Source organism: Terrapene carolina, unplaced genomic scaffold, assembly GCF_002925995.2.
Source record: "Terrapene carolina triunguis isolate 2854851 unplaced genomic scaffold, T_m_triunguis-2.0 Scaffold21, whole genome shotgun sequence".
NCBI lineage: Eukaryota > Metazoa > Chordata > Testudines > Emydidae > Terrapene > Terrapene triunguis.
The window spans coordinates 1,991,114-2,017,654 of record NW_020664372.1 but is presented as its reverse complement, the minus strand read 5'-3'; the positions used below and the strand labels follow the sequence as shown (position 1 = coordinate 2,017,654).

At 39.0% G+C, this 26,541-nt stretch overlaps 1 protein-coding gene across 1 annotated transcript in view; it reads left to right on the top strand.

Annotated features, from left to right (window-relative positions):
- DACH1 (dachshund family transcription factor 1) overlaps positions 1–26,541 on the top strand; it is a 460,057-nt gene that overhangs the window by 108,782 nt on the left and 324,734 nt on the right. The window lies entirely within an intron of this gene.

Genomic DNA, 26,541 nt, shown 5'->3' with positions numbered 1-26,541 from the left:
CCCCCCCCCCCCCGCACCCGCACCTCCTGCCGCCCCAGCCCTGGGCTCTCCCCCAAAGAAAGAATTGGGTGGACATTGCACCTCTCTATCTGAAGCCTAGCAAGGCAGGTACGTGGATCCCACTAGAATTTAAAATGAAAAGTAAGGGAGGGGAGGCTCTACTAGACTGGGCAGTTTTAGATACAGTACCAGGCACGTAGGAGGATTTACACTTCTGAACCATGGAAGCAGAAATTGACTTTTCTTTTCCCGATTTAGCTAATATTCCAAAAGGGAATCCAGCACCTGCCTTCCAGATTTGAACACCCTCAAAATTCAGGAGTGCTCAAGCTCAATTTGGGCAGCTGTTACTTCATTTCTCCCAAATCAAATATACTGATCCACTGTAACTTGCTGTAGAAAAAGTAGAATAAATTGAGCAAGAAATGCTTCCCAGTGGTTATTAGGACTGGAATTGCTATTTTCAACAGCCATTGCTTTTTTATTATTATTATTATTTATTTTTAAGTTTTAGTTTTATTTGTTTAAAAGGAAGACAGTGATATTCTATTGGCAAATTCCCCATAGAAACAAAGAATGGAACAAAAGAATAATAAAGGCACCTCAACTTTTCCTCATTTATGTAGGACAGTCTTATAATATGCATCCAGATAGCCTTCAATCACACAAGCTGAAAATTGTTCCACTTTACTGCAGTTCTGTAACCATATGGGAACCAATCCTGTCTGTGATCTGTGCACATCCAAAATTCCTGTTGAATGACCCGCCCTGGGAGCGAGTTACCAGTGACCCAGGGCTGGGGCGGCAGGAGGGTGCAGTGGGGGAGGGGGGGCAGCCAAAATTTTTTTTGCTTGGGGCAGCAAGAAACCTAGAGCCGGCCCTGGTGATGAGCATTTTAAGGGAAGACCATGCAGAAGTGATTTATTCTGTTAATTGCATGGTCTACAGCAGGGATCGGCAACCTTTGGCACGCGGCTCGCCAGGGTAAGCACCCTGGCGGGCTGGGCCAGTTTGTTTACCTGCCACGTCCGCAGGTTCGGCCGATCGCGGCTCCCACTGGCCACGGTTCGCCGCTCCATGCCAATGGGTGCTGCAGGAAGCGGCACGGGCCTTACCCAGGTACTTACCCTGGCAGGCCGCATGCCAAAGGTTGCCGATTCCTGGTCTACAGTGAACAAGATGGGGCTGCTAGCTGAATGATGAGTATAAAAAGGCCATATTTCTTGAGCATACTGGTCACATAATTAAAGCTTATATCATAATGCATACACACAAAGGTACAGAATTAAGGTTGCACAATCCTCCTAAAATCTGATATTTCCGGACTTTTCAGTGCTTGACTTTGCACCCTGAATAATATGTTAGCAGTTTTTTTTGTTGTTTTTTTTAAATGATGTAATTATATATAGCAGGGGTCGGCAACGTTTGGCACGCGGCTCGCCAGGGTAAGCACCCTGGCGGGCCAGGCCAGTTTATTTACCTGCTGACACGGCAGGTTCGGCCGATCACGGCCCCCACTCGCCGCGGTTCACCGTCCCGGTCCAATGGGGGCGGCGGGAAGTGGCGCGGGCCGAGGGATGTGCTGGCCGCGGCTTCCCGCTGCCACCATTGGCCTGGGAGGGCGAACCGCGGCGAGTGGGGCCGTGATCGGCTGAACCTGCCGCGTCAGCAGGTAAATAAACTGGCCCGGCCCGCTAGGGTGCTTACCCTGGCGAGCCACGTGCCGAACGTTGCCGACCCCTGATATATAGTATGGGTTATGGGAGATTACCTACTGCCTCAATCCTGCAAACATGTATGCATGTATGTATATGAGTATTGACATAAATGGGACTATTCATGTGCATAAAGTTCATGTTTAAGGACAGGTGTGTATATATTCACTTACACTTATATCTACATTACTGCAGCGTGCCATGCACTAAGTGTCCATGTGGATGCTGCTTACGCGCACAAGAAGTACTGATATACTGCTTATTCAAACCTCAGTCTTTGCAGAATCAAGGCCTAAATAGTTAGGGGCTTGATCATGTGGGATGCAGGTTTGGAAAGTGAGATTACACCTCCCAGGATCGGACTCTATGTTAAGACAGATATGTCTATTTATACTTAAGTACAAATAAATTATATATATATGCACAACTTTTTCATTGGTTTACTCTAAAGATATATGTTAGATGATAATAAAGTAATAAAAGATTGTTTTCACAGCTGTTTGTCTTTGATTACATATTTCTTTGAAGTATTGCAATAAGACAGACTTTGAACCTGGAAAGAGATCAAATAATGAATTGTTCTGCTTTGTGAAGCTTAAGAAGGGATTTTATTGTTGAAACATATAGTGCAACATATTTTTTTCTTTTAACAGTTAAATAATGGTTGAAAGTACTATGAGATCATTACAGATGGACTAGATTAAAGGGCTTGGGGCCAAACATTAGGAATTGTGTTACTACTTAAAAAAATAAAGTTTTGTAATTACCAATTATTTTTGTTAGTTTCCTTTTTGAATCAAAATATAATTTCAAAGAGAGAGTATTTTAAGTCCTTATAATTGTCTACATAAATCTAAGTGAGACAGGAAACAATAGATGTTTGATTCCACTAGTAATTCAATTTAAAATATATATCATTCCACCATTGTTAGTATCTTAGATTATATGTTGTTAAATATTAGAATTAAAAATGTGAAGCTGTTAATATACATTATACAGGTTTCTAAAAATAGAAGGATTACACAGTTTAAAATGTGTCCGAGGAGATTTTAATTAAAATGTGCAGTGTAAAATTTGAAAGCCTTTTGCACATTTTTATATTACTTTATTTGAAAACTGTATCATTTTACATTAATGTCACCTGTTTATTTTAATGTTGAATGAATGAAACAGCCAAGTGACAAATTTATAAATGATAAAAGATATGAAACTTGCCATACTTCATTTTTTCTCGGTGACTATAGAATACAAATATCAAGCATAAAACTGTTGTTCAGGTCAGCATTTCATCATAATATATTTGGTTATTATAAGTTGCATGGGAAGAGTATTTCTTTCTACAATAAATACTTTGAAGTTCATGACCATATATCTTGGATAGACACAATAATATTAGGGGTGTATATATATATATATTTTTTAATCCATTAAATACCTATACTTGGTGTATCACTCATCTGAAATTGGTTGTTGTGTTATTTAGAACCAACTTTTGCCTCAGCAAGAGAAAAACCTTTCAAATGATAATTTCAATAGAAACATTAGACAAAGGAATATTGTAACTTTAGAGATTTTTATGATGAAGGTGTGTTTAAGAGATGTCACTTTGATATTTTTACATTATGTCCTACATTTGTCAGCTAAAACCAGGATATTGCCTCAATGAGAAAAAGCATGTTCTGCACTTGTCAAAAGGCAGTAAGTAATGATTAAAATAGCAGTGTGAAACGCTGGGAGATTAAAGTGATGCTAATGATAAGTGAGAGAAGAAAAGGGCAAGCTATATTTTAATCCCTGAGAGAATGGTTAATGACTTCTATTGCCTGAGATTAAACTAAACCTGTCTCATCAGCTTTTTCTGCCTGGTGAAAAAAAGCTCTCTGCACTTTAATTTATTAAAGTCTTTTAAGGAAGCACATTGATCCACAGAGGTTAAACTTTAAAAAATTGTGCAAAATACACACTAAAAATGCTTTAACAAAAGTGTGATTTTGTTGCTTTAGGCATGCTCACAGTTTTATCAAAAATTCATTGTCTATGACTTGGTGCATTTAGTTAAGAAATATTAATTACTTAAACTGGAACGTTTGTTCCTTTTTTAAAAAAATACAGGACATTTTCCTAATGCCGGTGCAGACAAAGTTGCAAGTATATTGTAGAGGATATCAGCAGATATGAATAAATTGTTATAACTGACATTATTGCACGATCTGTTCAGAATAATACCAACACTGTTGATATTCAGGAACCATTTTAAAGAGAACTTTTCAAAATATATGTACTTCTTGGTGTGATGAAATGGGTACATCTGTTTATACTGAACTGATGTTAATCCATTTCATTTAATTATCTTTGCTATCCTGTCTAGCAGGTCAATATGTTTATAATAATATCTTACATATTCAGAAACTCGGGTTCTCAACCCCATTTCAGCTTCACCTTTTTAAAAAAGGATATAAATTCTTTTGCTCCCTCCAACCAGCATGACAGGAAGGTGGCAATATGATGGTTAATACCACAGATTTTTTTTTACGTGTGATAAAATGCTTAAAGTCTGAGCTCTTGAAAGGCTGTGGCATAGTTGAGAAAACAAGAAACTCCTGTCAGATTGCCTTTTAAGCTTTTGGCACTTCCATACTATCATGATGTTTGAGCAGTACAGTATATATAGCTTCAGTCCACAGGCCAGGTTATTAAAACACGTTAATGAGCTTCAACTGGGTAAAAAACATGTCGAAGCCAGCATATGAGGACTGGAGAAACCATATTCAAGTTCAAAATCTGTTTGATGCAATTCTAGATATATACAAAGTGGGATGCTTGGTGTCCTCACTTGCAAGATTCCAATTCCAAGATTGCTTTTCCAGCTTGGTGCTTCTAAACTAGTGCTCGTCTGAGCTCTGGGAATAAATTTGGAAGGTTTGGCCATGCTTGCGGGTGCCCAGAGTGCCATTATGTATGCTTACCATCCTGGCTTGTGGAAGATGTTTCCAATTTTGAAGCTTGTGTACCTTTGTGTTTAAATATAAAGAGAGTCTATTTAGTTTCTGTCTTTTGTGATACTTGTAATCCAGGTTATTTTGTAAAGCTGTTTTTTAAGCATAACTTGTTTGGTAAGTGAGTTTAAACTTGATTCATGCTTTGATGTTAATGAAACACCAATTTATCAGAAGGCCCTGCAGCCCTAATGAGCAGTTTCTTTAAAAAGAACATTTAATCAAGGTTTATTTTTAACTTGTTTAAACAGATCTAATAGTTTGTGCTGATTTCATTTCAGTATAATAATTGCTAGCAATCCTATTAGTAAGTCGTGGTACATGGAAGTTAACACAAATTCCATTCTAATGAGTGTAGTATAACAGCAAAACCCTTGTAGCTGGGGAAAGGTTCACGTTAGAGTGGAGTGACAGAGGCACTTGGACATTCTGCTGACAGCAGATTATTTTTGTTTTTATACAGATGTCAGGCATGAGTTGTTAGTATTTAAGTGGGTTTTATTATTCTTTAGAGGTTAAGCGTTCATATTGCCTTTTAGAAGATGAAGCTGGGAAAAGTTAATTTTTGATGTTAAGAAAATGTTACTAAACCTGTTAGTTCAACTCATGTTTGCACTGTATATTTTGTACATTCTCTAGGATTTTAGCTATAATATGCTGCTATGTAGCAGTAAGGTTATACAATCTTCAAATTCAACCTCTGGGGCATGATTGTGGTTTTTACTATAAAGGATATAAAGTTTTGGGGTAATCTAGTGTAAAAAGCAAAGGAAGTTTCAGTGCTCAATTTATGGTAACAAAAATATCCGAAGAGCAAATGGAATTGTGAAAATGAAGTGTAACTCATTTGTATTAATAGCTTTTTTAGAGGTAGCTTATAACAGCTTTATAAGTCTGTAAAAATATGGGTTGGCAATTTGGAGTGAGAACCTGATGTGCTGATTTAACCCAATTCTAGGTGTAGTGGCCAAAAACACACTAAAAACAAAATGCAATATAATTTCCTGTCTTGGTTTTGAAAAGATCAATATCAAGTCAAGAATTTCAAGTTTGGATATAGCAGTGTACATCTGTCAAGTTCAGGTTATAATCTTTTAAACTTTTTATTACTTAGTATGACAGTGATGTTTAAAATACTGAGAAATTTGAAGATAAATGATAATGGAGTGAACAGCAGAATTTATTTATAATTTTAAGGCTATACTAAAAGTATTCTAATGCACTGAAGGACATCTGTGAGTTATACATTGTATATGGGTTTCTGATCAGAATCCCAAAGTATGATTTACTATATATGCTTTAGCATGGAACAGAATTTTTGTTTAGGTTCAGGAAATATATAACTTAGGCTCCAGTTACGCAAATTGAAATATTAGAGGCTCTTTGTGAGTGCAGGGGTCACTCAGACAGAACAAATTGCAGGACCAGAGTCTTTTGCAAAATGAAATCTACAGTGGTTGCATCGTCATTGTTGGGGATAATAGTTTTGAATGGTACATGATACTTTACCAATATATCAGTGTTGGTGTTACCAACTGTAAAATAATTGTAATACTACTTACCTGTCTGTAACTTTGTGTTCTGCATCTCTCACCTTCCTTCCTTCCCAGCCTCCAGGAGAAATAGCTTGATTAGGTCATAATTTTGTGTGTGTGCACATGTGTGTTTGGTATAGACATACCTCAAATGTGTACTGTGAATATCCATAAGTTAATGTTTGTAAAGCATGACAAAAAGTTTAATGTAACTGCTGTGTGGTGGTGACCATAAGGGGTCAGTGATCTACGTAGGGAGGGTTCTTTCACACACAGATCTTTTCTTGCTATGTGTAAAGGGGGTTGAAGCTGATCCCCTCACCCTACCCAAATTCCTTTCTATGTGATGTGGGTTTGTCCATTGGAGACTACACTTGGCTTTGTGAGAGGAGGAGTAGGTGGAATAGTGATGGTTGCACATATCATTCCCTGCTGGTAACACAATCCCATGTTATACTACTTCTTCAGCACAACCTCTGTGGGGTCACTATGGCTGGGGGAGGGAGAGTTGGAGTTCTTGTTCATGCAGTTCCAGCAGAGCTCCACTGCTAGGGAACCGGTGCTCGTGGGAACTAGGGTTGCCAACTCTGACTGAAGCTATTCCGGGAGACTTTTTTTCCCAACATGACATAATGTCATTTTCTTAAAATAGCCTATTAAAATCTCCTGGATTGCTTTCAGTAGTCACCAGGAGATTGATGCCGATTCTGGGAGACTCCAGGCCAATCCTGGAGGGCTGGCAACCATACTGAGACCTCTATGTAAATTGCCCTAGCTTTGAGTGGATTCCCCTGGGCCCATGAACCTTTTCCTCAGGGAGAAGGGTTTGCCAACCTTGTCCCCACACTGGAATATTATAGGATGATCTCAGCAAGGAATTCCTCACAGAGGCTTCCTAGCACCTTCCACTGCTTTTCTCAAGGAAGGGGATGAGTAACAACAACAGCCTCTGATGTTTATTTGGATATTTGCCACCTTCCATGCAGTAATGGGGCATTTTCACTTTTTGTTAACATATAAAATAAGTACAAACAGGGCACAAGTATAAGTAAATCTTATAGGAATAAAAGATTGCGGTTTTTGTTTACTACAAAACATGCCTTTTAAAAAGATTATTTTTGACCAATTTATAAAGGCCTGTATTTACGATCGTATGAACCAAAGTATAGCATTAGTTCAAAGACTGATGCAGAGACCCTATTATTTGTATTAAACTTTGAAACTAAAGAGTATTGCAGAATATCCTGAAATACATTTATTCATTGGTGTACACAAATATGTATATGTATGTTTAATTCTGTGCACACTGAGTTGAGAATACAACCAGCTATCTTTTTGTCTATAGAATTTTTAATGCACCATTTAAAAAAAAATGTTGATTCACATGTGAATACTCTTTTCTAACAGAACTTTGTAGACTTCTTTAAATACCAGAAGGGAAGAGTGGGAGGGAAAGCAAAATAATTTTGGAACTCATCTGTTCATTGACAAATGTATGCTCTAATGAATCATGTCATTTGGCTCAAGTCCCTTTTTCTGTCTTACTATAAACAAACTCATACTATTTGTACTTAATGCTGATTCGCACTGCACTCTGAATACTAAGCTGGTGTGTATTTACAAATGTGAAAGAACCTGTCGTTCTTTTTATGCATCAGGTCGTCATAGAAACTAATAAACTTTTATTCCTGTGTCAGGGTAAAATAGTGTAACACAGATGTAAATTGTAGTTCAGGAATTACAGTGATGAAATAGTGGAGAAAAAGAGAGCCTTGGAATCTTCAGAAATCCAGTAGGTCATCATGGAATGCAAAATATTGCAGTGTTAAATGCTTGAGTCGATCATTTAAAACAAAACAGAAAGCCCTAGCAATTTCTGAGCAGTATTGAAAATGCTAATAGACTGACAAAACAATATATTGTTCTACAGGAATGTTGTTTGTGCATGTATGTGAAGATGTGTATGTCTGTAGTGTGTGTCTGTGCACACATGCACAGTCCATATAATGCAAATAACAAGAAATGATGTAATGGGTATATATATGACAGTACCATAGTTCTTATGGCTGGAAAAAGTTTTTAAACATACTGTATGACCCTCAACCTTTCAGATTAATGTAGCTGATTTTGCTCCAGCTTGTTTCTGTATTTGGTAGTTACTTTTCTTTTATAAACTACCTGAAATATGAATACATTAATATTTTAACTATGAGAGAGATAGTTTGACTAGCTTAAGTGCCAAAGTAATGTGATTACAAGATGATTTATTAGAAGTCATTAAAAATGATTTATTAAGGGAAAATGTTGTGCTACTGAAGGTTTTTTTTTTTCTCTCTATTGAAGATGGGGTTATGGTGTTGTTTTGGTTTCTCCTGGCAGAGGAAAATAGTCTGTAAAATTCAGGAAAGCATTTCTCTGTATGGATACTGGCATTTTAATACATGGTATTAGCCAGTTTGTGGCTAGAAAGAGGTGGAAACGAGCTTTTTTTCTTATTCTACTATCTCCTCATTTGCCCTTGTGCCCCTTAACAGGATGACATCATCATTGCAGTCCTTGAGTTCAAGGACTATCTGGATCTTGCTGCAGCAACAGTGCTACACTATGTTTCTCAAAGAGGGAGGGGAAAGAGAAGGGCAAGCCCAAGGTAGAGTTGGTGCAGGCTGCACTCTTTAAATGGGTGGAAGAGCACCTGTTCTATCATGCCTCTCCCAGTGAAGAGTGTGGCCTTAAAACAAAAATGTAACCCATAATATTGTACTCAAGAGAACTAGAGAAAAAGCTTTTCAATCGTGATCCAGTTTTCCTGTCGTGAATTCCTTTGGTCAATATTATTTTGTAAACAGGAATTGTGACAAAATTGAAGAATGTCTTGCAATATGGGAATAGTTTCTCTTGTTTGTCAAGAAAAGGGAAATGTGCAAGTGGGAGTTTGAGAGTTGATAGGTGTTGGGGAAAGTGCAGTGATGGTGTTTTGTATTGGTCCAGAACTGTTTCTGCAAAATTAGTACTTTGATTTTTACTGCTGGACCATCGCTGCTTGTTCTTAGGCATAGTTTTGTCTAACTGTTTTAAAAGAGACTTTCATTTTTTTGAAAAAATGAAACAAAATGGGATACGTATGTAGAGGACAAATAATTTCTCTGGAAAGTATATATTACTATGAGGTGGGTCATATGTATGGGCCTAATTCTGCACACATTGGACTCACTGCAAATTCACATTGACTTCAATAGGAACAGGATCTGGCACAATAAGGAGGAATATAGTAAAAGGTGGAGGTGTACATATGCCACAAAAGAGTAATGTATCTTTTTTCTGTAGACATGGTGGAAAGAAGACATGGTAATGCAAAGAAACATTTAAGAGAGGAATTGGCCAGATCTGCTGAAACTTTATCAACATAACTATCAAGTAATATCTAAGGGCAGATAGCACTTCCAAGCTAAATCTTGTCAAGGGAGCTTGCCGTAATCATCTCCACCAACCCATAGATGAAGAATCCCATCAACAAGTCACATACCAGAGAGTTCCTAGAGCACATTGCCTGCGTATAAAGATACAAAAGTCACCCTTCTCTTGCACAAAGTGTCTGGGCCTGACTGTAACCAAGTCTCTACTAGCCCAAATAACTGGCTTTTTTTCTAATCCACATGAGAACTGAATCATCCATCTTCTAGGAACAGGCGATTTGGAACCCCTCTTCCTTTTAGCTTAAACTTAAGAACATTTCTCTACCCACTTGATACAACAAGCCTAGAATTTGAGGCCCATTCATATCCCAAAGGAACAACCCAAGGAAGCTTTTGTGACAATATGAGCTTAGAGACTCAGTGTTATCCTACTCCAGTTTACTACAGACATACTCCCATGACTCCATGTTCTGTAAAGAAAGAGAAATAAAGATTAAGATGAATTCAACTAGGAATGCCAATATATTGGTAGAGGAGGTGGTGATGGGTGAGAGGAGAGAGAGAGACTTTCTTACTACAGCCCGGGCAATATGTTGACCACTGGGAAGACCGACCTGGCCAACCACCACGGCAACCAGCAGATGAGGGGCAGTAGCTTGAGATATCCCAACTCCACCCTTTTCCCCCTCTCTTGTCAGTTATAAAAATTAACTAGCCAACGTGGAGGCTGGCATTCATTTTTGTGTTGATTAGAGGACAGAAAAGGCCCCAGTGTCCCTCACTGCACCATTTCCTTCTCACCGAGCTAAGTGGATCTAGGAATATGTTTCAGCCCTTGATCTCTTTCCTATCACCTAGGTCAGGGCTGGTGCAGGTACGTGGCAGATTTCAATTACAAAGGTGTCCACAGGAAACTGTGTGCATTCTGTAATTTGTGCTACTATCAAATGAAATGCTAATAAAGAAACCCTTTATAAATATTGTTATTAACACAGTTTGATAGAGGGAATGAGCACTCTAAGTATAATGTTGAATCTTCCCACAAGGCCATTTTATATAATTTATTAACAAGATTGTCTTATTTCCTGATTTAAAAGATTTGTAACTATAAGCTCCTGTGTTTTCCCTGAACAAGTCACACAACACGTGCAGTAGGCAAAGTGTTAAAGGACTAGGAAAATATTATTTCATCACTCCTGTTCCATTAGAATTCACTTGGGTGGCTGAGAAAATGGTTTATGGATTAGACAGAGAAGAACAAGCTAAAACATTTCATACCTTCATCTCTGATAAATTCCCCAAACTCATTCTTCGCATCTGAGCCATAAATAACAACCATACTTTTTGCTAAAAAGAGCTTTTTTCCTATACCAGGTCTTTTGTCTTGGAGATGAATGCTATAATAAATTTGAAGTCTTAGGGGGGGCATTGTTTGAACTATAACATTATGGTTTTCAACTGTTGCTTCTATTATGAGGAGGATAAAAAGCAACTATGAAGCTTGATCTCTGTCATAGAAATGGATTAATATTTCAGCCTTCAGCTTGGGTCAAGTGTGTGATTTTTCCCAAAAGTAACTTAGCAATTAATTATTATTATGTTTGCATTTACTGTATTACTCCCTTAGCACCTTTTAACCTCACCCCAAATGCAGTAGTAACTTTAATTGTACATAAATGAATTTTAAAATTTCCCAGATTGTTCTGCATAGTAACTAATGTAGGAAAGCCGTAGAATAAAACACTATTAGAAATTGAGGATTAATTCACTGAGTGAGCTACTCTTTCCGTATAATTGGACAATATTTGTTTTAAAATTAAGATTAGGCTTAATGACTTCAGTAGTATTGCTTGGAGGATAAATGCAAACACCTTGAATGTTTGCATTAATAAACAAACTATTGACATTTAAATTGCTGTGCCCATAAGCTTTAGTTTTCCTAAAGAATAATGTTTCAGTTGAGTAATGGAGACAGTTAATATAAAGGGTCTGAAGGAAGGAATAGTATGGAAAAATATACTATGCCTTGCACTTTATATCTAGTTGTGTTCTCCCCACATAGGCAAAGCTTGTAGAGAGTCCAGTATTGAACACCTTAGAAGGAGTGTCTCTAGGTGAGTTAAAGGCCAGACAAAAGTCCCTAGTTGCCTGCCTTGTTTGCTAGCCAGCACCCACGAGACCAATTCTGAGGGAGCACAAACTTTAACTTGAATAAAGGTGTACCGAGGGCTGCTGATGAGAGTTCTCTTTTCAGCACCCCCAGAGACACTATGTCTACACCTTCCTGGCACACAAATCTAGCTATTGCCATCTAGGTGGTGGGCTTATTATTATTATTTTTTACTACTCCCCTTACGGGTGGGTAGCCCTAAGGGCCTGCTGTTACATGGTGCTGAGTACCTCCTTAATCTTGCTGAGCGTGCTGAATTCCCATGAAGCTGAGGGAATTCAGCACCTCTGAGGAGATGCTCAGCACTTTGTAGGGTCAGTCCCTAAGAATCTCAAGCTCTAATGAAAGAATAAATATATAATGGTTGGACCTAGAGTGTGGGGGAAAATGGAAGATGCTACCATATACTTTAATGTTTTAGGACATTTTTTTTCAAAAGCATGATCATTTCAATTGCTGTTTCCAAGACCCCAAACCTCAATCCCCATTACCAGCTGAACTGTATTGATTATCTGCATTTCCGCTTACCCATGTGCTCAGTGCTGAAGTCCTTACTATAGCACCCTTCCTAAATGTGCCTGAATAAGGACTTCAGGGTTAGCCCTTTGTTTGTATGGAGAAGCATATCTATATATCTGTTTAATTTTATTTATATTTTCAAAATGGTTTACATCAATAAAATGTGGTGTCCTCAGACATCAACTCACCTTACAGTGAGCAAAGAATTGAGTTTTGGCATACAATAATACAAAACAACACACAAACTTTATTTTTAGGCAGACAATTATTAGAGACAAAAAAAGAAGCATCTCTTTTCCTCTGTGAAGAAGTGAAATGTCATATGTTTTGTTTAGCACACTAAAATGTTTAAGAGCGTTCTGATAACAAAGGGAGTATAACTTTTCAAAAAGTTTCAAAAATTTGCAAATTTTGTAAATTATAAGAGATTTTAAAACTATTCAACCCCACCCCTCAAGAATTTCTTTCTCTCTCCCTCACTCAATATTTATAATTACATAAGGTTTTTGAACTTCTCCCTGCATATCTAATTCTTGGTAACTAGCCAGTTTTGTATGTTACTAATAAGTCAGTTGATGCAGTTTTACTCTTTTTTATGTGTTGCAATGAAACTGGTGATCTAAGTTTCTGGCTCCATCTAAAAGTAAACTACAGTTTTCTGGAAATGAGTCAACACATTTCAAATATGACAACTACAAATATGAAGTTGTCTTCCAGTATAATGAGCTTTGAAAGTTAAAGAAATTTATTGTAAAATCTGATTTGATTCAGTCTTCTCTATTACTAAACCTCCTTTTCTCCTTAGACTCTAATCCAGGGGTCGGCAACGTTCGGCATGCGGCTCGCCAGGGTAAGCACCCTAGCGGGCTGGGCCAGTTTATTTACCTGCTGACGTGGCACGTTTGGCCGATCGCGGCCCCCATTGGCCCCGGTTCGCCGTCCTGGGCCAATGGGGGCGGCGGGAAGCCGCGGCCAGCACATCCCTCGGCCTGCGCCGCTTCCCGCTGCCCCCATTGGCCCGGGACGGCGAACTGCGGCGAGTGGGAGCCGAAATCGGCCGAACCTGCCGCGTCAGCAGGTAAATAAACTGGCCCGGCCCGCCAGGGTGCTTACCCTAGTGAGCCACGTGCCGAACGTTGCCGACCCCTGCTCTAAACCATCCCTATTAATTTATTTTCACTGAAATAAGGGGTTTTAAACTGTGGAGGCATATTTGCTTATTTGTATTTGGCACATGTGCACTTTTAGCTCAAAACAAACAAACAAAAAACCCATAGAACTAAGATGAAGCCCTTATCTTGGCTATCTGATATACCTTAGTTCAGCAAATGAGAATTTTTGATATGGCAAACTGTTTAAATTTAAAGCAAAACCTAATTTTATTAGTATGTCTGAAAAAAATAAAATTAGTTTTAAATACAAGAGATACCACACAAATAAATGGCAGTCATTTCTTAAACTTTTGAAATTTTTTTACATTATTTCCAAATCTGTTCTTTCAAAATTTCCAGTTCAGTATTATTGAACGATTACTTAGTTCTCAGGTGCAATAAGCAGACACTGTTACTATTTGGTAGGGAATGGAGATGTCAATTATGTTTAAAATGTCTTTCAAAGTCCATATATTGGTTTCTTCTCAACATAGTCCTACTAGCCAGAAGCAGGCATGACCAATTTAGGAAGTCCTTCTTTCTCAGTGTTAGACATGTTGTGAGCAGAAATTTATCTTGACTTATTTGTTAGCGAACTGTGATGTTTTGATTCAATAAAAATGCTATTTTTATTTGAAAGACCTGAATGGTATTTAAAACAGCATGCCAGAGGAGAAAGTTCTTAAGCATATACCATAAATCATAGACATTATACTTTTTCCCGGAAAGTGGATGAGTAGTTGTGGTATAGCGCCGCTGTGAGCTCTCTACTGTAGCTTCTCTAAGCTGCTGTGAACGCTCTCCTGTTGGCTTAACTACTCCAACCCCCGCGAGTGGCAGAAGAAGCTCCCCTGCCGACATAGCGGTGTCCACATCAGCACTTATGTTAGTGTAACATATGCTGCTCAGGGAGATGGTTTAGTCACACCCTTGAGTGACATAAGTTATGCCGACCTAAGCTGTGGTGTAGGTATAACATCAATATCTAAGTTTAACATCTTTGCAACTTAAGACCTGAGGCTGTGAGCATCCTCAGATGCCATTAACTGCAGTGAGAGTTGAGGACACACTGCACCACATAGAACCAGACTATTAATTTGAAATATTTTGAGACAGTGTAAGCTGGTGTATTTTTTAGTTTCTTCTCGTCTGTCACTAGAACCACATGTTCCTTAGGAGATGTTAATGACAGCACGCACATAAAGTGAGGATTAAAAAGTGAGGAATAATTTGGAGGGAATGAAATAATACACTGGGTGACATAGACACAGTATAGGTGTACCGGTGTTGGTCTAAGGATAGTAGAGACACGAGGTGGGTGAGGTAATATATTTTATTGGAGCAACTTCTTTTGGTGAGAGAGACTGTGTGGCTTGAAAGCTTGTCTCTCTCACCAATGGAAGTTAGTCCAGTGAAAGATATTACCTCACCCTACTTGCCTCTCTAATAGAGACAATACAGCATTTGATGAAATACTCATGGTTAATGGCTTCAGTGCTATGTCTCTTGTATTGCACCCCCAACAACTGACATCTGAGTGGCAGTACATTTTGGAAATGGGTAGCTACTAATTGAGGGTGAACATTAAGGCTTTGTATGGGAACATGGTCAAGTTTCTGCACAACACTCAAGTTCTGCATTAAAGGCTTAAATTGGTGTAGGGCTTTGTGTGGACCCTCTATGGACAGGTTAATTTCATTCCGTTTGTTTATGACAGGAGTTAAAGTGTGAAAGATGTCTTCGTACAAATGGCACCTTCTTACTCATTGATATTGATACTGTCATTAATATCTGCAAATTTTAGGAACAAAAGAATGTTTTTACTGTACTCTACTCCTGTTAACACTGCAGAGCCAATATAGCTAAGAGATAGTGAGCTGAAAATTCTGTTCCATCTTGCTCATCACCAACAGTCTTCCTTATAAAATTCCAATCAGTTGCACCTACACAAACCCATTGAAAATAACAGTATTGCATTGGTGAAATAGAGTAAAAAACAATGAGCTACTTATTCAAGTAGGCACTCAAGCTGATGCATAAATTTAAGCATGTGAGTAAAGCCATGGAAGTGAATGAGACCACTTATATCCTTAAGGCTAGGCATATGCTTTGGCTTGCTGAAATGGGGCCTAGGGTTACCAGTGAATTTAGGTCTAATTTGGCCCGTAGAATCTGATTACTAGTTACAATGCATGAAGTGGCAAAAATCTTGTTTGATTCTTATTGTTAGGCTGAATTTGCAGGACTGGTAGGGTTTGTTTTGTTTTTTGTAATCATTTGTCAACTGTGCGCGCAGGATGTGGAAATCATTGAGAGACCGTGAACCTGCAAACCCCAAAAAAGCATTTTAAAGATATTTTCAGAATAGAACAACACTTTTTAAAAGATTTTTGAAATAGGGGCACTTTGGGATGAGAGATGGCATTAAAGAAATTGCTCAATGGGCCTTAACTCTTGAGATTTAGATTCTGTGTCGTGGCCTAAATAATAAAGATCACATTGAAGTCAGTCTGCTACTGGAGGGAGAACTGAAATCATGTACTGGAATCCCATTTGTCCATCTTTGGCCTTTATAAAGGTGCCTATCACCTTGGTTCCTGATATTCAGCAAAATTATGAAGCATAAGAGTCCAACAACAAATGTGTTCTCTCTTTCTTCCAGGGGTTTATGAATTTATATATTCTAGTATTTATTTTTTCAGATTTTCAGCATTATTATGGCTGTATTGATAAGCTGCTACTACTGAAGGGCCTGATCTTGAATGGTGCTGAGAGCCTCCAGAGAGGCACTGGATGCCCTCATTGATTTAGTGTAACCAAGTGAGAATATTTAGCATCTCTCAGGAGCTGCTCAACACCTTGCAGGATTAGGCCCTATATTAGCAAGAACAATAATCAATAATTAAAGGTGAGTGGGTTTTTGATAAGCAAAATATATTTGGAAAGACAAAAAGGTCGAAGTAAGCAATAAAAACATCAGTAAATCTGTTAGGACCCATTTTTTAAAAAAAACATTATTAGTAGACAGGGCTGTGTCCTTTCCTTTGATGATGGCAACAAGTTCTGTGACATTGCCACTTTGAGTTCTTGCTTCATTAGATTGGGTGACTGTTTATTTGAAATTGTAATGAAATATTTACTTTATAGAGCTATAAGGATTAGCTGTGATAATTGAGTGAGGCTGATCTGGAGCTTTCAGTGTAATAGGGCCCCCTTGTTTGAATACAGAGTTCAGTGAGAATGAACGAGCAAGTGAGTGTGTTTCTGCCTGTCACTTTCTCTCTACATGTTGCTTTTTCTTCTGGAGATAAGTGGGCCTAATGCTGAACAAATACTGGAAATCAGAAGCCACTGAGAATCATTCGCCTCTCGCTTTCCCATGGCAGCATGATAGACGCTCAGTCAAAGAGCCCCCCTCCTCTCAGCAAAGCAACAATTTTGTCACCACGAGCAAATCCAATTGAAAAGTCCCTTGGACTGAGAGGAGAACTCCAGTTGTCAGAATCAGCAAACAGAATGAAAAGAACTAAGAGGAGTAAATTGGCACCTGGTGCAGCCATGGCTGCTTGTGATAGGCTGCTGCATTGTGTTGGATAGACATTCAGCCATTTTCAGATATAATGGGAGAAATTAATGCAAATGAGTGAATGGAATGAAATGTATTTTAATGCAGATTTGAGGGACTCTTGCAAACTGCTTGATAACAAGTTGCTGTAAGAAAAAGCCTACATTGTGAAGACTCATTTCTTCCCCATTTCTTCTCACTAGTGGCTCATAAGGGCCCTTTGTTCTCTAAGTAAACTCTTTCTAAACTATTGACATTGCTCATTTATGTGAATTTCAGATTTTTTTCCCCCTGACAAAGTAGCCTTGGGTGATCTGGGAAAACGTTAATTGCAAAAGGACAAGGAAACTGGCTGAAACAAGAAATGCAATCATTAAGTGTAATGTTGCAGTTGTCCATGCCTCATTATAACATGCATACAAGGCAATAAAATGCATGTTTCACAAACAAATCTTTTAACAAGTATAGTTCAAGAGCCTCCAGCTGTCCAGCTTTACATCTATCTCTTTTTGTTTTTCATTCATTATAGCAAATAAACCTTAGATGCCATGAACAGTCCTTCATAATTATTTTAGAATTCTATAGATTTCAGTGAAATCAAGTTTCCTGCATTCAGAAATCATTATTGATGCTTTTAGCCATTTCTCTGCTAACCCAGCAAAAGGGTTTATCATTATTTTGCTCTATTTAAAGAGCAGTTGTCACTAGCAAACAACTCAAAACAAAATAAAACTTGCTTCAGATCTTTGCAGCTGTTTAATATGTTCAGTGCTGTATTTTCAATAGCTGATTACATGTTCAATAGCTTTTCTGTATAAAAGTATTAAAAATGTTGCAACATTTTGAAGTGATTAATCCTTTTAAATTCATGGGTTTTTACCTTAATTTTCATGAACTATGTTTCATTGGAATAAAAACCACTGTGGCTAAGTTAATTTATTTTTTTTTTAAAAGACAAAAAATGAATAGGTAAATAATCAGATGAAAAGGTCATCAAGTGTAAGTACAGCTAGGAACCATTGAACTATCAGACCCGAGAATAAAACAGCCAGAAAGAAAAAAGGTAACAGATTCAGCATTGTCCAGAAGTTCCAGACCAGTGATTAATGTGTAAGATAATGGACTTGGGAAATGAGTAAACACTCCCGTGCTCCCTGCTTTGTGCTTGAATGACTTGATGACAAGGGCAGAGCAAGGTGAGAATTTAAACAGGACTACAGGAAAAAGAGACAAAGACTAGGAACAACATAATGTGAGTGGGAGTTTGCTATTTTGTGTTTATAGAATCCTACAGAATAACTTCCTCAAAGTAGGTTTTAAAATTGATTAATTTAAACTTTTAGCATTAGAAATAGACATTGACTAATAAAAATGCTTAAATTGTTTTCCGGGCTAAAACCAAAGTCTCAAAGAAGTCACAAATAAACTATTTCTCATAAACATAATCACATGATTCCTGTTGATTGCGCTTGTTTGGTGCCTTACACCTTAGATGTGCCTCTTACTAAGGTGTTCTCTTCTGCTATTTTTTGTTAAACTAAATTGATTTTGGGTCAGTTTTTACACATATAGGAATCCAAGAAAAATGTTTCATTTGATCAGTTTTCCTCAGTCTTCTAAACTTTACTACAGACATGATGACAAAGTTTTTTCATTTGAAAATATTTTTACCTGATAATGATATTACATGTTTGAGGTTTAAAGAGAAAGCAAAAATAGCTCCAAATGCTGTTGCTCCTAGATTTTCATAGAAAGATCATTCTAAATGTTCCTAAATGTTTAAGAAAACATTTTGTCTTTTGTCCCAGCTTATTTTAATTTCTACAGACAGGTATTTCCACTGGTCTGTTTTCAACAGTATCAGTCCCTCATAACGTTTTAACTTTGTCAATTATCTGCTCAATATTTCATTGAACAAAATGATCCCTAAGCACTTTCCAATTCAATCTGCCTGACTGCACAGACATTTGGTATTCATGCATTGTGGGCCAGATCCTCAGCTGGTAAAATCATAGCTCTATTGGGGAGCTATGTCGGCACACTACACCAGTTGAGGATCTGCTGCTGTATATTTTTCAATCTCTAAAGACACACAGAAAAGTCACCACAAAAACACAGTACCCAACAGCATGAACATTATTTAACAAATCTTGGACATTTTCCTGGAGTTGACAGAGGTGGGGTCCTCAATTAGTCTCATCACGTTATTGCACGGCTATATATCAGACCTTCAGAGTGATTTCAGTGGGCTTTGGTGCTGTTCTGAGTCAGAATCATTTTGAGGGAATCTCATAATTATTTTATGCAAACTACAGTATCTGCAAGATGTTATCTCTTTCATCTATGTGCAAATAGCAATCAACGTTAGATTTAAGTAAATTGTAGTAATATAAGTAAATTTTAATTGAGTTTGTTCCATGCCAGTTGGGAAGTTGTTTTATTCTTCAAGGCTTTTTTAAAAAGTTGTAATTTGGTTAACATTCAGAAAATATTTTTGATCAGCATTTTGTAATAATTTGTCGTTTGGGAACTGTATGAACATGTGTGACACCTACATTGACCCAGGTCCTTGTTAGTAAACTAAAATCTCTTACATTAGAGCTTAACATAATACCTTTTAACGGCTACTTTGGAGAAGCTACAGGCTTTTCAGTGAATGTCTTTCATTTCAAAATGTCCATAATCACTTATTCACATAACAGTACATAATGACTACATAGAGTTCTCCTAGTGTATGGTCAACTCATACACCTGATTTTTCAAATAACTGTTATATAAAACATAGGCAATTAAACCACAAAAGACTCTGTTAATGTAGGAAGGGGTCTGAAAAAGCCACAAAAGTAAGGAATTCATAGTGAAGCTTCTAGCTATTGCAGTAAGTACATAAAATCAGGCACTTCTCAGTTCATACTACTCGGATATTGCAACAGTTTAAACAAATAGTGTCAGCCTGGATTTTTATTGCTATTACATTTTGAGATGGAGTTAGAATTTGATCTGCAAGTGGGTAAGTAAAAAGTACCTGCTACTTAAATCTTCTAATAACATAGGTGTTTCTTTCACATTTTTGGAATATATAGATTTTTATTATTGAGAGGTTAAGTTGACAGCACTGATGCATTCCAAAATTGTAGCACAATATCATGTTAACACATATTTAGTTCAAAATTTTATCCCTGTTTAATTGTAGAGGGTTTAAAAACTTTAAGCAATCCCACTGAATTCATGTGTTTATAGTTGTATGTATTTGAGCATTTGTTTACAGAACTGGGCTTTAATTAGAATTAGTGTTATTATTAGTATACCTAAAAGTGTCTTGAATATTACTTCTGGGGGAATTCTGCACCACTGCGCATGCACAGAATTTATATCTCCCACATATTTCTTTGCTTCTCCGCAGAAAAATGACTTTCTGACAGGGAAGCAAAGGGAAGCCACAAGAGTGGTCATATAACTCTCTCCAGCAGTATATTTCGGGTGCCCAAGGCAGAAAGAGAAATCATTATGGAGGAGGGGATGGGACTGGGAAAGCCCCGGTTGGTGTCTCCTACCCTGCACCAGGCTCAGCTGCTAGTCCTGGCTGGGCTGCGAAGGACAGGACTTCCTCTTCATGGCATCCAGGACTGGGTCAGACTCACCCTCAGATTTCTCCCCTGGCTGCAGGAAGCTCTGCATTCTGCGCCCCTCCCCCCCCATCCTTCCTGCACCCATCACTTCTCAGCTGCAGGGGGAGGGATCACTGTCCAGGGAGCTGCTCCCTCATCTGCCCAACTGCCGGGCATCCAGACCCTCTCATACCCATACCTTCCCACTGAGCCTCACTCCCCCCACACCTGGAATCCCCCCTGACAAGTCCCACTCCCCCTGAACCTGGACCACTCCAATGAGCCATCTGCACCCAGATGCCCACCCTACCAAGCCCCAACCAGCTGCACCTGGATCCCCATCCCACTGAGCTCCGCTCCCCAGCATCTGGACCCACACACTGAGCTCCCCACATCTGGACCCCCATGCCGAGCTCTACTGCCATACCCAGACCCCCCCACTGAGCCCCAACCACCTTCACCTGGACCCCCCTGTAGAGTCCCATTACCATTTCACCCAGAACTCCCCAACAAGCCAGAGTACTTCCAGATCCCCCCTCTGCACCCAGATCCCCCACTGAGATGCCCACACCCAGATTGCACCACACATAACCCTCTCAAGCCACACCTGGATCCCCCCACACTAAGCCCCTCCACACTTGGATCCTGCCTTGCTGAGCCTGCCTGCTCACATCTGGTGCACCTAGCACAGAGGAGCAGGGCCCTGGGGTGTTTGTAGGGCAGGACCTATCTTTGTGCTGTGTCAGGGTTGGGTGCAGCTTCACTACTGAGACCGTGTCCCAGTGGGAGCTGCAGAGTGATCTCCCACCTCTGTGCAGCCAGTGGCCTGTGCTCCCCAATGCCATGCTGGAGCCTCCACATTTATTTGACAAAATTTGCAGAATTTTAAAATACCATGCGCAGAATTTTTTTTTTTTTGGCACAGAATGCCCTTGGGAGTAATTGAGTGTTTAGCAAAAGCTTCAATGGAGACCCATCTCTTCTGTGACACTTATAAGATATTAGCAAATTTTAATTATGGCAAAGTTGAGTCTAATAGGGGATAATTGGCATGTACTTTATAAATTTAATTTACACACTAGTATATGTAAAATGCCCATTTGATTGTATTGCATTCCTCCTATTCTCTGCATGTGACTTGCCATCTTATCTCTTCAGGTCAGGGACTGTCTCGTTCTATGTATTGATATGTTGCCTGGGCTTTATGCAGAATTGCAATATAAATATGAAATAGCAATAGTATAATTAGTGAGGCAATCAGAAATGAAGCCTTCAATTCTACTTGACCTCAGTTCAAACCCTGTATTAGAAACTGGACCAACATTCTTAATTCATCAGCCCCTCTTTGGTACGTCTATGAAGTTGGTGTGACAAGGGCAAGAAATGGAACCATACTCTTCTAGCAGTAACAGCACAACCAGACCATTGGGAGCTGGCTCCTATGCTTTGTAAGCATCTCAACAGGGATCAAAGAATGTTCAGGGATAGTAAATTAATTAATTATCTCTTGTGAGTGAGGTTTTTAGGTTTTTTAAAATGTGAACTTTAGTTCTTCTAGGAGGGGTGAACATGTCAGATAAAACAGTTGTTCCCAAATTCCTTCCCCAGTTTATGCTCCTCCCCCATTTTGTGTAAAGCCTACTAGGTGTGTGGAGTTTTTGTGTGGAAGGTTGCAGTTTTGTTCCCTTCCCCACCGTGCAACACAGGGCCGGCTCTAGGCACCAGCCAAACAAGCTGGTGCTTGGGGCGGCACATTTTTAGGGGCGGCATGGCCGGCGCCAGAATGCCGCCCCTAAAAATGTGCCGCGGCCGCCCTAGCTCACCTCCGCTGCTGCTGCCTGGGAGGGAGGGGGAGATCCCAAGCGGCCGCGGCGCGCGAAACAGCTGTTTCACGCGCTGCTGCTCCCCCTCCCTCCCAGGCTTCAGAGCCTGGGAGGGAGGGGGAGAAGCGGGGCCCGCGCCGCGGCCGCTCGGAGTCTCCCCCTCCCTCCCAGGCTCTCAAACCTGGGAGGGCGGGGGAGATCCCGAGCGGCCGTTTCGCGCGCCGCTGCTCCCCCTCCCTCCCAGACTTGAGAGCCTGGGGGGAGGAGGCAGGGCTGGGGATTTGGGGAAGGGGCGGAGTTGAGGTGGGGCCGGGGCGGGGGGGGGGCGGCCAAAATTGTTTTTGCCTTGGGCGGCAAAAATCCTAGAGCCGGCCCTGGTGCAACAGAGAGATCTAAGTTCCTTATGCACACATTTTCTGGATTTAATCAGAGCCATAAACATGACGCTATCTGGACTTGGTCCAATTCCTTACGAGAGTTAAACCTGTGGAAAGTTCCCATAGGGACCTTTGACACATTATACTGTTTGTCACAATTACTGTTCTGATGTTGGTCCATGTTATTGGGTCTTGTCTCTGCAAGCCAGCTGTGGAGTTAAGCATTTTGCTCCCTTGTTCCTATTTTACTTTTTACAATAAAATGTACAACCCTTTCATCTTTCCAAGTTATAACTATGTTAAAAATGACATCCTTGAGAAACTATACATGTAGGAATAATATGCCATGTTAATTATATATGTATATAAATATTTGTTAAATAACTATTAACTACACTATGTAATGATGATTTACTCTTTGATTTTTAATTAAGTTATGTCCTTCAAGCTAAATCACCATGCTATAACTAAACAAAATGATGGATGAAGGGTTTTTTTGGGGAGGGGAGCAGAGGAGAGTTGCCCCCCCCACCGTCAAACTGCAAGCCTTGGACAGGCGTGGAATTTGTCCCCCCACGTGCGGCCCCATTGGCCTGATTGGATCTGCCCTACCAAATGTAGAACTCAAACTATGCAAAAAATACTAAAATGTAGCACTCTGTTACATTTATTTTCAAAGAGAATATAGGGCTAAAGCTAGATTTTAATTTATACTTTATATTGGAAATTGGAGCAACAACAGCTGTCAGACAACAGAAATAATGTATTCGGTAAATTTTTCCTGTTTACACGTGCAGAGAGATTAAAAAAGTAATATAGTTTTATCTGTCCAGGTACCTCATTTAGATTATATTGAAGGCTAACATGAACACCATCACTGAAGTAAGGGGAAAGTCCCATATTTAATTTAGACACGGGGCACAATTTATTTTTGTCAGTTTGTTTTTACCTGATAAGGTTTAAAAAAGAAACAGTTCAGAATGCAACCTAGTATTCATACACTCTATATACTAGACTGTGCACCAGTCTTAAATATTTTGTTAGTGTGGCATCCTATTTTTTTTTTTTGAAAGCTACAATAATTGCTATAAAAAGATCAAGGTTTGCAAGCAGTTGTCACACAGCAGTAACTGAGATGTTCCACTCATTTCTTATTTGAAGTACAAGATTAAAACTCTGCTTACTGTTGGGATATGATGGCTTTTCCAATGGTGACCACTATTAGAAATGGCTTTAATTAGAAGAGAAATTGAGAAATGTCATAATTATCCTTACATCCCCAGAAAAAGGGAAAAGGGGGCACCCCTGATTATGCATGAAATGTTTGATTAATATGTATTGTAATCTATTTCCCAAGAGGTTTACAGAACTGTGCAAAGTATATAAATGCCAGTATGTGTCTGTCTCTGGATATGTTTATCATTGTATTTGTAGTATACATAGACAGATTAATAGATACATACATAGAATCGTACCTTCTTATTGCTTTAAGCTATTACATGTTCAAACAGATGTTGTAGAAAAGATTAGTCTCTTTTTGCATGTGCTAGTGTGCAAACCTTTTAAAGGCATCTATGAATTATTGCTTTGGTTCAGCATGAGTGCAGTGAGAAGAAATGTACCTCATCTGTAATACACTGTGTAGACTAATATCAGCTCCTTTTTTCTTATATTGCAGAGAGATATTGATCTGGTAAAATGGTACCATATTGGAGCTGTCTGTTGTGGTATTCATCATGCTGTCACATCCCTAGTGCCTTGGAGTTATTGAAAAGTGGAATTGAGGGAGTTCTATCATTGTGTGTTGCAATCCATTCATAAGAAAGTTCACTAAAACATTTGAGATAGTATTCTTATTTATTTATTTTTAGCTAGGAGAAATTCACTTTTTTCTTGACAACAAAACCTTCTTATTCGATGCATAGAGCTGTTAACAGAGTTGGTTTAACTGTTCTTGGGGCTTGTTTCTCTTATATAATGTTCTTTAGTCAGTGCTTACACCTGCTGCCTTCACTGATGCGGATGCATTTGGGTTCTCTCCTTTGGGAGTAATATATCTGAGAGCTGTGGCTTCATTGCCCTTATGCTTTTATCTGATAGCTGTGAGAAGGTAAACGATGAACTTTTATATGTAGAAAGCTTTTAGTTTCTTCCCACACTAAAGTATCAGTTAATGTTAAAAGAGCTTTCAAAAATATATGAAGATACTGTCAATCTGCACTGAGTAGATTAAACAGTTTGAATGAATTATTTTTGTTTTGGAGTCTGCCTGGTAACCTGATGATGTATTTAGAAGGATGTCGTGTTTTCTATGAGGCCAGGATGAAAGAAGGATTTATTTTATTTTATTTTTATTTTTATAAGTGTTATCGACTAGCACTGCTGAAATAAAGGTCTGTTCTGCTTTCAGAGATCTATTCTTAACTGTAAAAATTCACTGCAGCTTGGAATTTAGGATATGAAAGAGCAGCTCAAGATTAATTATTTTAAAAAGCCTTTTTTTCCATTTTCCAAGTGCGGCCCCCCTGCCTTCCCTCCCCCCCCCCCCCCCCAAAAAAACCTCAACAAAACAAAAGAGATTTGTAAGGTTGGGGTGTAATCATGGAAAATGCTGAACACATCCTGCGAGGTGCTGAGTGCTCTCAACTCCTATAGATTTCAGTGGGAGTTGGGGATGTTCAGCACATCACAGAATTGGGTCCAAAGTGCTTTGTGTCAGAAATCTTGTATTCTTATGTCTTTTGGTAAAGCACCACTGAAAACATTTTGCTTTCTTTTGAGTCCAACATTTTTTAAATAAAGATTTGAAAGACATTTATCAATATCCCATTTCCTTGGTCTAAAAAATATGTTGGCGATACTGGGATTTAAAGTCATCGTCAGACGTGCATATTCATCACAATTTTAAATGAGGATTTGAAATATACTTTAGTACTGAGATAGATCTGAATATATATTCTGGATCTATAGTACAAACATGCACTATTGTTAATACACATTCACAGCATGCACTACTGTTGCTCAGAAGGAGCCTTCAGTGCCACTATGATGTATGACATGAATGAATATTAAGATTTATCCATGTTTTGTGTATTGTTTTTAAAATGTCCATTAACATGTCAGTGGTTTAGGAAAAGGCGCAGAATGACTAGCATGACAGCATTTATTATTTCTTTGTCACTGTCTTAAAAACAGATTTTTTCATTCCCCATAAAACATATGAAGAACCTGAAGTAAATACACACAAGAAAAAGTACTGATATTCAGGGCTGAAAGTAGACCCTCAGCTCAAACCAGTTGTGCCTTTGTGCTCCAATGGAGTGCAGCTATTGAACCAGATTCTCAGGTATGGTCTAGGGGCTCTGTGCCATGCCACTAGCAGAATCTGATAGTAGAGATGACATACCTGGCCCCCGTAGGATCACCCCAGCGGGGCTCCTATGTATCCCCTGCTGATGATTACAGGGGTGTGTCTGGGGCTTCTTTATAGTCTGTCCTCATCACTTCCCTTCTTGACCGCTGAATGTTGTGCTGTCCTGTAGTGACCGAGGCTTCCCCAATACGCACATCTTCTGCCTTCAGTTCATATGAAAGATTGCCAGCAGAGCAGGGCCGGTGCTACCATTAAGGCAAACTAGGCAGTTGCCTAGGGCGCCAAGATTTGGGGGC